This window comes from Eleutherodactylus coqui, chromosome 13 (assembly GCF_035609145.1).
Source record: "Eleutherodactylus coqui strain aEleCoq1 chromosome 13, aEleCoq1.hap1, whole genome shotgun sequence".
NCBI classification, from domain to species: domain Eukaryota; kingdom Metazoa; phylum Chordata; class Amphibia; order Anura; family Eleutherodactylidae; genus Eleutherodactylus; species Eleutherodactylus coqui.
Genome location: NC_089849.1, coordinates 85,339,176 through 85,351,035, shown reverse-complemented (window position 1 = coordinate 85,351,035; position 11,860 = coordinate 85,339,176). Strand labels below are relative to the sequence as shown.

Sequence of the window (11,860 nt, the reverse complement as noted above, 5' to 3'; positions counted from 1 at the left end):
GCACCGATTCTTCAATTAGAACAAAAAAAAAAATTCTAACATAACATTTTTTTCTCCTTATAGGTTTTAACTTGGAGTAATAATAATAATTGTCTCACGGTGCCACCACTAAAAGGTGTATTTTTTGTGCCATGTGACTACAGGCATACAGCAAATGTACCCGAGGCGCCATAACCACGTACAGTGTAACCCCCCCCAGAAGTTGTGGGATGACACTTTTGTCTGTGTGATTGTAACGTTGTTATAAGTGAGTGATTACAATATCGGAGTAAAAGGATCATTTAGGCGACTTTCACACGGGCGACCCCCTATTTTGTGTCTGCAATATTTGGTTGCCAGCAATGCTTTTTTTTTAGAATAATCTCCCATCGCAGTGCTGACGGCCACAATAAAATTGCGCGATAAAAAATGTACAATTTTTTATTGCGAAAATGAATAGGACTTTCCATTATCAAAATTGCATCGCAACACAATCTTGTTGCATTGCGAGGCGATAAAAAGGAGCGGCTCCATAGCGAAACCTGGGAGATAAAAAGAATCGCACATCGCAGAAAGATAGAGCAGCCGTTATTTTTTGTTCTCTCAACATCACATCAGTGAAAACATCACAGATGGGAAGGAAACCGTTGGTTTCATAATCTGCTTTTTTACTGACTATCGCATCAGCCGAAAATCGCACGATTTTCTTGCCTGTGTGAAACCACCCTTATTGCGGAAAACTGATGCCTTGTACGAAGACTCCAGTACCCTGTTGTACCGCCTCTAGCTTAGATACAAGATGTGATACAGGCGGGCATGGAGGCTCTAGTACCCTGTTGTACCGCCTCTAGCTGGGATACAAGATGTGATACGGGCGGGCATGGAGGCTCTAGTACCCTGTTGTACCACCTCTAGCTTGGATACAAGATGTGATACAGGTGGGCATGGAGGCTCTAGTACCCTGTTGTACCGCCTCTAGCTTGGATACAAGATGTGATATAGACAGGCATGGAGGCTCTAATACCCTGTTGTACCACCTCTAGCTTGGATACAAGATGTAATACAGACAGGCATGGAGGCTCTAGTACCCTGTTGTACCACCTCTAGGTTGGATACAAGATGTGATACGGGTGGGCATGGAGGCTCTAGTACCCTGTTGTACCGCCTCTAGCTTGGATACAAGATGTGATACAGGTGGGCATGGAGGCTCTAGTACCCTGTTGTACCGCCTCTAGCTTGGATACAAGATGTGATATAGACAGGCATGGAGGCTCTAATACCCTGTTTTACCACCTCTAGCTTGGATACAAGATGTAATACAGACAGGCATGGAGGCTCTAGTACCCTGTTGTACCGCCTCTAGCTTGGATACAAGATGTGATACGGGCGGGCATGGAGGCTCTAGTACCCTGTTGTACCGCCTCTAGCTTGGATACAAGATGTGATACGGGCAGGCATGGAGGCTCTAGTACACTGTTGTACTGCCTCTAGCTTGGATACAAGATGTGATACAGACGGGCATGGAGGCTCTAGTACTCTGTTGTACCACCTCTAGCTTGGATACAAGATGTGATACGGGCGGGCATGGAGGCTCTAGTACCCTGTTGTACCGCCTCTAGCTTGGATACAAGATGTGATACAGGCAGGCATGGAGGCAATAGTACCCTGTTGTACCACCTGTAGCTTGGACACAAGATGTGATACAGGTGGGCATGGAGGCTCTAGTACCCTGTTGTACTGCCTCTAGCTTGGATACAAGATGTGATACAGACAGGCATGGAGGCTCTAGTACCCTCTTGTACCACCTCTAGCTTGGATACAAGATGTGATACAGGCAGGCATGGAGGCTCTAGTACCCTGTTGTACCACCTGTAGCTTGGATACAAGATGTGATACGGGTGGGCATGGAGGCTCTAGTACCCTGTTGCACTGCCTCTAGCTTGGATACCAGATGTGATACGGGTGGGCATGGAGGTACTAGTACCCTGTTGCACTGCCTCGAGCTTGGATACAAGATGTGATACAGGTGGGCATGGAGGCTCTAGTACCCTGTTGTACCGCCTCTAGCTTGGATACAAGATGTGATACGGGCGGGCATGGAGGCTCTAGTACCCTGTTGTACCGTCTCTAGCTTAGATACAAGATGTGATACGGGTGGGCATGGAGGCTCTAGTACCCTGTTGTACTGCCTCCAGCTTGGATACAAGATGTGATACGGGCGGGCATGGAGGCTCTAGTACCCTGTTGTACCGTCTCTAGCTTGGATACAACATGTGATACGGGCGGGCATAGAGGCTCTAGTACCCTGTTGTACTGCCTCTAGCTTGGATACAAGATGTGATACGGGCGGGCATGAAGGCTCTAGTACCCTGTTGTACCGCCTCTAGCTTGGATACAAGATGTGATACAGACAGGCATGGAGGCTCTAGTACCCTGTTCTACCGCCTCTAGCTTGGATATAAAAAGTGATACGGGTGGGCATGGAGGCTTTGGTACCCTGTTGTACCACCTCTAGCTTGGATACAAGATGTGATACAGGCGGGCATGGAGGCTCTAGTACCCTGTTGTACCGCCTCTAGCTTGGATACAAGATGTGATACAGGTGGGCATGGAGGCTCTAGTATCCTGTTGTACCGCCTCTAGCTTGGATACAAGATGTGATACGGGCGGGCATGGAGGCTCTAGTACCCTGTTGTACTGCCTCTAGCTTGGATACAAGATGTGATACAGACAGGCATGGAGGCTCTAGTACCCTGTTTAACTACCTCTAGCTTGGATACAAGATGTGATACAGGCAGGCATGGAGGCTCTAGTACCCTGTTGTACCACCTGTAGCTTGGATACAAGATGTGATACAGGTGGGCATGGAGGCTCTAGTACCCTGTTGTACTGCCTCTAGCTTGGATACAAGATGTGATACAGACAGGCATGGAGGCTCTAGTACCCTGTTGTACCGCCTTTAGCTTGGATACAAGATGTGATACGGGCGGGCATGGAGGCTCTAGTACCCTGTTGTACCGCCTCTAGCTTGGATACAAGATGTGATACAGGTGGGCATGGAGGCTCTAGTACCCTGTTGTACTGCCTCTAGCTTGTATACAAGATGTGATACGGGCGGGCATGGAGGCTCTAGTACCCTGTTGTACCGCCTCTAGCTTGGATACAAGATGTGATACGGGCGGGCATGGAGGCTCTAGTACCCTGTTGTACTGCCTCTATCTTGGATACAAGATGTGATACGGGCGGGCATGGAGGCTCTAGTACCCTGTTGTACTGCCTCTAGCTTGGATACAAGATGTGATACAGACAGGCATGGAGGCTCTAGTACCCTGTTGTACCACCTCTAGCTTGGATACAAGATGTGATACAGGCAGGCATGGAGGCTCTAGTACCCTGTTGTACCACCTCTAGCTTGGATACAAGATGTGATAAAGACAGGCATGGAGGCTCTAGTACTCTGTAGTACCGCCTCTAGGTTGGATACAAGATGTGATACAAGCGGGCATGGAGGCTCTAGTACCCTGTTGTACCGCCTCTAGCTTGGATACAAGATGTGATACGGGCGGGCATGGAGGCTCTAGTACCCTGTTGTACCGCCTCTAGCTTGGATACAAGATGTGATACAGGCGGGCATGGAGGCTCTAGTACCCTGTTGTACCGCCTCTAGCTTGGATACAAGATGTGATACAGGTGGGCATGGATGCTCTAGTATCCTGTTGTACTGCCTCTAGCTTGGATACAAGATGTGATACGGGCGGGCATGGAGGCTCTAGTACCCTGTTGTACTGCCTCTAGCTTGGATACAAGATGTGATACGGGCGGGCATGGAGGCTCTAGTCCCCTGTTGTACCACCTCTAGCTTGGATACAAGATGTGATACAGGCAGGCATGGAGGCTCTAGTACCCTGTTGTACCACCTCTAGCTTGGATACAAGATGTGATACAGGCATTCATGGTGGCTCTAGTACCCTGTTGTACCACCTGTAGCTTGGATACAAGATGTGATACGGGTGGACATGGAGGCTCTAGTACCCTGTTGCACTGCCTCTAGCTTGGATACCAGATGTGATACGGGCGGGCATGGAGGCTCTAGTTCCCTGTTGTACTGCCTCTAGCTTAGATACAAGATGTGATACAGACAGGCATGGAGGCTCTAGTACCCTGTTGTACCACCTGTAGCTTGGATACAAGATGTAATACAGGTGGGCATGGAGGCTCTAGTACCCTGTTGCACTGCCTCTAGCTTGGATACCAGATGTGATACGGGTGGGCATGGAGGCTCTAGTACCCTGTTGCCCTGCCTCTAGTTTGTATACCAGATGTGATACTGGCGGGCATGGCGGCATACAGGTTCTGTATGGTATCCTGTGGCATATTGCTCCACATTTGCTATGTAACTGAACCTTTAGATCATGCAAAGTTGTAGGTTGTAGAAGTTGGTCTCCCAGATGGTCCCATACATGTTATCTTGGTGATAAATTTGACCTGGCAGCCACGGAAGTGTGACAATGTTGTGGGACATTCCTGTGACCCCCTTGTGTGTGCGGCCGAGCACACTTGTCAGCTGATAGGTAAGGGCACGCATCGCTGTACTCCGGCCAGGGCAGACCGGTGGGCAGAAGGCGCTGCACTGCTGCACGCCCAGCCCTAATGCTATAGCGCCACGTCCAGCAGCAGTAGGCGTGAGCCGGCAATCACGTCCTAATGTGACCGTCAGCCAGTGGTGCAGCAGTGAGCAGCTGCTCTCCTGATGGAAGCAGAGCGCTGCAGTCATCCGCAGTACATTCCACACCAGCTGCGCCTTCTGTGGTACAAGGTCCGTATTCCGAGACCAGCATTCTTCCCAGCATGCACTGCGGCTTCTTCTCATTTGCATATAACATTGTCACAAAATGCTCTTCAGTTTGGCCCAAATACTCTATATTAATGGGTTTTATTATTACAGGCATGACATATTAGGTAAAATATCACAGCAGGATACATTATTTTTAATTTATAAAAGTAATCTCTCCACAATGTAAGAACTTCTCTCCCGCGGGACCATAAATACCGCCGGGGCTGTCTGCAGTATCGTGCTTGCTTCGGCAGCACATATACTAAAATTGGAACGATACAGAGAAGATTAGCATGGCCCCTGCGCAAGGATGACACGCAAATTCGTGAGGCGTTCCATATTTTTGCACCGATTCTTCAATTAGAACAAAAAAAAAAATTCTAACATAACATTTTTTTCTCCTTATAGGTTTTAACTTGGAGTAATAATAATAATTGTCTCACGGTGCCACCACTAAAAGGTGTATTTTTTGTGCCATGTGACTACAGGCATACAGCAAATGTACCCGAGGCGCCATAACCACGTACAGTGTAACCCCCCCCAGAAGTTGTGGGATGACACTTTTGTCTGTGTGATTGTAACGTTGTTATAAGTGAGTGATTACAATATCGGAGTAAAAGGATCATTTAGGCGACTTTCACACGGGCGACCCCCTATTTTGTGTCTGCAATATTTGGTTGCCAGCAATGCTTTTTTTTTAGAATAATCTCCCATCGCAGTGCTGACGGCCACAATAAAATTGCGCGATAAAAAATGTACAATTTTTTATTGCGAAAATGAATAGGACTTTCCATTATCAAAATTGCATCGCAACACAATCTTGTTGCATTGCGAGGCGATAAAAAGGAGCGGCTCCATAGCGAAACCTGGGAGATAAAAAGAATCGCACATCGCAGAAAGATAGAGCAGCCGTTATTTTTTGTTCTCTCAACATCACATCAGTGAAAACATCACAGATGGAAAGGAAACCGTTGGTTTCATAATCTGCTTTTTTACTGACTATCGCATCAGCCGAAAATCGCACGATTTTCTTGCCTGTGTGAAACCACCCTTATTGCGGAAAACTGATGCCTTGTACGAAGACTCCAGTACCCTGTTGTACCGCCTCTAGCTTAGATACAAGATGTGATACAGGCGGGCATGGAGGCTCTAGTACCCTGTTGTACCGCCTCTAGCTGGGATACAAGATGTGATACGGGCGGGCATGGAGGCTCTAGTACCCTGTTGTACCACCTCTAGCTTGGATACAAGATGTGATACAGGTGGGCATGGAGGCTCTAGTACCCTGTTGTACCGCCTCTAGCTTGGATACAAGATGTGATATAGACAGGCATGGAGGCTCTAATACCCTGTTGTACCACCTCTAGCTTGGATACAAGATGTAATACAGACAGGCATGGAGGCTCTAGTACCCTGTTGTACCACCTCTAGGTTGGATACAAGATGTGATACGGGTGGGCATGGAGGCTCTAGTACCCTGTTGTACCGCCTCTAGCTTGGATACAAGATGTGATACAGGTGGGCATGGAGGCTCTAGTACCCTGTTGTACCGCCTCTAGCTTGGATACAAGATGTGATATAGACAGGCATGGAGGCTCTAATACCCTGTTTTACCACCTCTAGCTTGGATACAAGATGTAATACAGACAGGCATGGAGGCTCTAGTACCCTGTTGTACCGCCTCTAGCTTGGATACAAGATGTGATACGGGCGGGCATGGAGGCTCTAGTACCCTGTTGTACCGCCTCTAGCTTGGATACAAGATGTGATACGGGCAGGCATGGAGGCTCTAGTACACTGTTGTACTGCCTCTAGCTTGGATACAAGATGTGATACAGACGGGCATGGAGGCTCTAGTACTCTGTTGTACCACCTCTAGCTTGGATACAAGATGTGATACGGGCGGGCATGGAGGCTCTAGTACCCTGTTGTACCGCCTCTAGCTTGGATACAAGATGTGATACAGGCAGGCATGGAGGCAATAGTACCCTGTTGTACCACCTGTAGCTTGGACACAAGATGTGATACAGGTGGGCATGGAGGCTCTAGTACCCTGTTGTACTGCCTCTAGCTTGGATACAAGATGTGATACAGACAGGCATGGAGGCTCTAGTACCCTCTTGTACCACCTCTAGCTTGGATACAAGATGTGATACAGGCAGGCATGGAGGCTCTAGTACCCTGTTGTACCACCTGTAGCTTGGATACAAGATGTGATACGGGTGGGCATGGAGGCTCTAGTACCCTGTTGCACTGCCTCTAGCTTGGATACCAGATGTGATACGGGTGGGCATGGAGGTACTAGTACCCTGTTGCACTGCCTCGAGCTTGGATACAAGATGTGATACAGGTGGGCATGGAGGCTCTAGTACCCTGTTGTACCGCCTCTAGCTTGGATACAAGATGTGATACGGGCGGGCATGGAGGCTCTAGTACCCTGTTGTACCGTCTCTAGCTTAGATACAAGATGTGATACGGGTGGGCATGGAGGCTCTAGTACCCTGTTGTACTGCCTCCAGCTTGGATACAAGATGTGATACGGGCGGGCATGGAGGCTCTAGTACCCTGTTGTACCGTCTCTAGCTTGGATACAACATGTGATACGGGCGGGCATAGAGGCTCTAGTACCCTGTTGTACTGCCTCTAGCTTGGATACAAGATGTGATACGGGCGGGCATGAAGGCTCTAGTACCCTGTTGTACCGCCTCTAGCTTGGATACAAGATGTGATACAGACAGGCATGGAGGCTCTAGTACCCTGTTCTACCGCCTCTAGCTTGGATATAAAAAGTGATACGGGTGGGCATGGAGGCTTTGGTACCCTGTTGTACCACCTCTAGCTTGGATACAAGATGTGATACAGGCGGGCATGGAGGCTCTAGTACCCTGTTGTACCGCCTCTAGCTTGGATACAAGATGTGATACAGGTGGGCATGGAGGCTCTAGTATCCTGTTGTACCGCCTCTAGCTTGGATACAAGATGTGATACGGGCGGGCATGGAGGCTCTAGTACCCTGTTGTACTGCCTCTAGCTTGGATACAAGATGTGATACAGACAGGCATGGAGGCTCTAGTACCCTGTTTAACTACCTCTAGCTTGGATACAAGATGTGATACAGGCAGGCATGGAGGCTCTAGTACCCTGTTGTACCACCTGTAGCTTGGATACAAGATGTGATACAGGTGGGCATGGAGGCTCTAGTACCCTGTTGTACTGCCTCTAGCTTGGATACAAGATGTGATACAGACAGGCATGGAGGCTCTAGTACCCTGTTGTACCGCCTTTAGCTTGGATACAAGATGTGATACGGGCGGGCATGGAGGCTCTAGTACCCTGTTGTACCGCCTCTAGCTTGGATACAAGATGTGATACAGGTGGGCATGGAGGCTCTAGTACCCTGTTGTACTGCCTCTAGCTTGTATACAAGATGTGATACGGGCGGGCATGGAGGCTCTAGTACCCTGTTGTACCGTCTCTAGCTTGGATACTGTCGTAGAATTCCTTTGCGGAATCACGGCTTACTCAATTTGGAATGTTTACACCCTTCCATATTAATTTTGAATTGATAATGCGCATAAGCAGTTTCCACACTGACACGAGGTTCAGCATGCATAGCTTCCTCAATTCTAACTTTAATGATCGGCGTGTAGCCTGTTTTAAGAGTTTAACACATCCGCCCATCTGGGCAGGTCAAAGATTACATAGATACAACGTATTGTTTAATTATTGGATAAGCATCTTGCAATTCTTCCATCCTCCGGTCATCTGTGATTGGCCATCAGGTGGTGGATGAGATGAGTGGGTTGTCTTGGAGCCACGTGTGGTTCCTTCGATATGATTGGATGTTACATCATGAACTATAAATTGCACAAACCTCCCATGTTATTTGCATACGTTTCCAGTAAAGTTGCTGGGGAAATTTTCGCGGTAACTTGAAAGCGGAAGCTTGTCTCAGATTCGGTTCATTGTCTACTTCCTAGTTCCTTTAATCACCCATGCAACCGGACAAACAGATATATTTATATCTTGGTTGCGTGCTAAATTCCATCCAGCAGAGTTTATAAAACAGATATTTCATATAAGCGGAAGTACCTATTGCATAACTGTAAGAACATTATATTTGTAGCAAGACAGAAAGCAAATATGTATACAGAATGTTAAATTGACAACTGTCTACTGCCAAGGCCCACCGATCCATATAGATATATACTGGGCTTCCACCACAATACAAGATGTGATACGGGCGGGCATGGAGGCTCTAGTACCCTGTTGTACCGCCTCTAGCTTGGATACAAGATGTGATACGGGCGGGCATGGAGGCTCTAGTACCCTGTTGTACTGCCTCTAGCTTGGATACAAGATGTGATACAGACAGGCATGGAGGCTCTAGTACCCTGTTGTACCACCTGTAGCTTGGATACAAGATGTGATACGGGTGGGCATGGAGGCTCTAGTACCCTGTTGCACTGCCTCTAGCTTGGATACAAGATGTGATACGGGTGGGCATGGAGGCTCTAGTACCCTGTTGCACTGCCTCTAGCTTGGATACCAGATGTGATACGGGCGGGCATGGAGGCTCTAGTACCCTGTTGCACTGCCTCTAGTTTGGATACAAGATGTGATACAGGCGGGCATGGAGGCTCTAGTACCCTGTTGTACTGCCTCTATCTTGGATACAAGATGTGATACGGGCGGGCATGGAGGCTCTAGTACCCTGTTGTACTGCCTATAGCTTGGATACAAGATGTGATACAGACAGGCATGGAGGCTCTAGTACCCTGTTGTACCACCTCTAGCTTGGATACAAGATGTGATACAGGCAGGCATGGAGGCTCTAGTACCCTGTTGTACCACCTCTAGCTTGGATACAAGATGTGATAAAGACAGGCATGGAGGCTCTAGTACTCTGTAGTACCGCCTCTAGGTTGGATACAAGATGTGATACAAGCGGGCATGGAGGCTCTAGTACCCTGTTGTACCGCCTCTAGCTTGGATACAAGATGTGATACGGGCGGGCATGGAGGCTCTAGTACCCTGTTGTACCGCCTCTAGCTTGGATACAAGATGTGATACAGACAGGCATGGAGGCTCTAGTACCCTGTTGTACCACCTGTAGCTTGGATACAAGATGTGATACGGGTGGGCATGGAGGCTCTAGTACCCTGTTGCACTGCCTCTAGCTTGGATACAAGATGTGATACGGGTGGGCATGGAGGCTCTAGTACCCTGTTGCACTGCCTCTAGCTTGGATACCAGATGTGATACGGGCGGGCATGGAGGCTCTAGTACCCTGTTGCACTGCCTCTAGTTTGGATACAAGATGTGATACAGGCGGGCATGGAGGCTCTAGTACCCTGTTGTACTGCCTCTATCTTGGATACAAGATGTGATACGGGCGGGCATGGAGGCTCTAGTACCCTGTTGTACTGCCTATAGCTTGGATACAAGATGTGATACAGACAGGCATGGAGGCTCTAGTACCCTGTTGTACCACCTCTAGCTTGGATACAAGATGTGATACAGGCAGGCATGGAGGCTCTAGTACCCTGTTGTACCACCTCTAGCTTGGATACAAGATGTGATAAAGACAGGCATGGAGGCTCTAGTACTCTGTAGTACCGCCTCTAGGTTGGATACAAGATGTGATACAAGCGGGCATGGAGGCTCTAGTACCCTGTTGTACCGCCTCTAGCTTGGATACAAGATGTGATACGGGCGGGCATGGAGGCTCTAGTACCCTGTTGTACCGCCTCTAGCTTGGATACAAGATGTGATACAGGCGGGCATGGAGGCTCTAGTACCCTGTTGTACCGCCTCTAGCTTGGATACAAGATGTGATACAGGTGGGCATGGATGCTCTAGTATCCTGTTGTACTGCCTCTAGCTTGGATACAAGATGTGATACGGGCGGGCATGGAGGCTCTAGTACCCTGTTGTACTGCCTCTGGCTTGGATACAAGATGTGATACGGGCGGGCATGGAGGCTCTAGTCCCCTGTTGTACCACCTCTAGCTTGGATACAAGATGTGATACAGGCAGGCATGGAGGCTCTAGTACCCTGTTGTACCACCTCTAGCTTGGATACAAGATGTGATACAGGCAGGCATGGAGGCTCTAGTACCCTGTTGTACCACCTGTAGCTTGGATACAAGATGTGATACGGGTGGGAATGGAGGCTCTAGTACCCTGTTGCACTGCCTCTAGCTTGGATACCAGATGTGATACGGGTGGGCATGGAGGCTCTAGTTCCCTGTTGTACTGCCTCTAGCTTGGATACAAGATGTGATACAGACAGGCATGGAGGCTCTAGTACCCTGTTGTACCACCTGTAGCTTGGATACAAGATGTAATACAGGTGGGCATGGAGGCTCTAGTACCCTGTTGCACTGCCTCTAGCTTGGATACCAGATGTGATACGGGTGGGCATGGAGGCTCTAGTACCCTGTTGCCCTGCCTCTAGTTTGTATACCAGATGTGATACTGGCGGGCATGGCGGCATACAGGTTCTGTATGGTATCCTGTGGCATATTGCTCCACATTTGCTATGTAACTGAACCTTTAGATCATGCAAAGTTGTAGGTTGTAGAAGTTGGTCTCCCAGATGGTCCCATACATGTTATCTTGGTGATAAATTTGACTTGGCAGCCACGGAAGTGTGACAATGTTGTGGGACATTCCTGTGACCCCCTTGTGTGTGCGGCCGAGCACACTTGTCAGCTGATAGGTAAGGGCACGCATCGCTGTACTCCGGCCAGGGCAGACCGGTGGGCAGAAGGCGCTGCACTGCTGCACGCCCAGCCCTAATGCTATAGCGCCACGTCCAGCAGCAGTAGGCGTGAGCCGGCAATCACGTCCTAATGTGACCGTCAGCCAGTGGTGCAGCAGTGAGCAGCTGCTCTCCTGATGGAAGCAGAGCGCTGCAGTCATCCGCAGTACATTCCACACCAGCTGCGCCTTCTGTGGTACAAGGTCCGTATTCCGAGACCAGCATTCTTCCCAGCATGCACTGCGGCTTCTTCTCATTTGCATATAACATTGTCACAAAAT

At 48.9% G+C, this 11,860-nt stretch overlaps 1 non-coding gene across 1 annotated transcript; it reads left to right on the top strand.

Annotated features, from left to right (window-relative positions):
* The first annotated feature begins 5,051 nt into the window (after positions 1–5,051).
* Positions 5,052–5,158, top strand: LOC136588948 (U6 spliceosomal RNA). Its single transcript, XR_010787735.1, has one exon. It is a non-coding gene; the product is annotated as a U6 spliceosomal RNA (small nuclear RNA).
* Positions 5,159–11,860: the final 6,702 nt, after the last annotated feature.